This window comes from Etheostoma cragini, chromosome 6 (assembly GCF_013103735.1).
Source record: "Etheostoma cragini isolate CJK2018 chromosome 6, CSU_Ecrag_1.0, whole genome shotgun sequence".
NCBI lineage: Eukaryota > Metazoa > Chordata > Actinopteri > Perciformes > Percidae > Etheostoma > Etheostoma cragini.
Window position 1 is genome coordinate 27,574,317 of NC_048412.1, and position 1,554 is coordinate 27,575,870.

Here is a 1,554-nt window from a genome sequence, read left to right on the forward strand (position 1 = left end):
GGGGGGGGGGGGGGGGGGGGACCAGTAACGGGGAAAAGTAAAATAAAATGTTAAGTTATAGCTTCAAAAATCCTTTGAAAATGTCAATTTCCAATTTCACGCTTCATCTAAGCTTGTTTATTTTTATTTTTAAGGGTATACATTATTTTAGTGTTTGAATAAAAAGTACAGCAAAGCAAAAACCTTCTGGTTCCTCATGTTACCCTGCCACACGATCACTTTTTAAAATCAAAATGGAAAACAAAGCAACCAAGAGGGGCCGGCCTGTCCACAAGATTCTCTCAGGACCTTCAAATCAGCCTAAACAAGATGCATTAACATATTATATATATATATTTTATAATGATCATGTGGGCGGTTAAAAGTTATATTTATTCATCAAATAAAGGATTTGGAGGGGGCCGGTTCTATGCCTAGAGTCATCTTTCCATTTAATTTGGCTCTGGTGAAATACTAGTATCTCAACATCGTGGGCAGTATGTGATAAGATTGATTAATATTGCAATATTACTTACAATAAATACAGCTAAAGTGTACTCAGGTTTGTATTTTTGCTGTTTTTTTTGCAGTAATTAGCTAAGTAGAACACATGTTTTGTTGAATTTAAAACAAATGAAATCCTTTTGAAACCCATTTATCATTGAATTGAATTTTTTTTGTAAAAAAAAGAAAGATAGTTCCATTTTAATATGCAGTTGTCTCTTAAATCAGTTGTTTTACTTTTAACAGAAAAGAAAACGGAGTGTGTTTATTGCGCCAGTTGTTATTGTGACAACAATTTAAAAAATTCATCATCATGATATTTATGATGTCATACGATATTATTGCGATTTTAAACACGTTGCAATATTCTGCGATATTTTGCAATTTATGACCTTTTTTCCAACTTTCAAATTTTTCCCAATTTCAAATGACGTCACCAAAAGGAAACTTTTTCAACGTCTGTTTTATCTAAGAAGAAACATTTCTCAGTTTCTTATCTCACTTCAATTTTATAGCTAAAAAAATAGCAATAAAATTGAATTAAAATTCGATTGTCAAGGAGACAAACTGACCAACACGTATATATAATAATAGATCGATACTTTGCGTCTGTGTACGAGTACAGTAATGCCACAGAATAAGAAATAACGCGATAACATGCTTTATCGATCCCCCCCCCCCCCACTGCAATCACAGCTTTGAAATGTATTTTTCTTTTAAATGTATGGGTAAAAAATTTGTTTTTATATAATGTAATTTCTTTTGAAGCCCACTCCACACAGGCAGGGAGAGGGACTTCTAAAGTGCACTTCCTGTCTTTATGTCCACTCATAAATAAAACAGCTCATACCTGAGGAACGGGTTAGTGGTTTTGCAACCGTGACTTCTTCTAAAAACGGTAACCGGAAACCGAAAACTACCTCGTTTTACTCCCTTTTTTTTACTCTTTAAATGGGCGACCTCGTCACCTGAGTCGACCTGTAAAAGCAGATGACCAGACAGCCGAGGGTCCTGGGAAAAAAAAAAACTAAGTAAATCCAGTGCAAGGACCTCGGGTTGTCCAGCCAACCG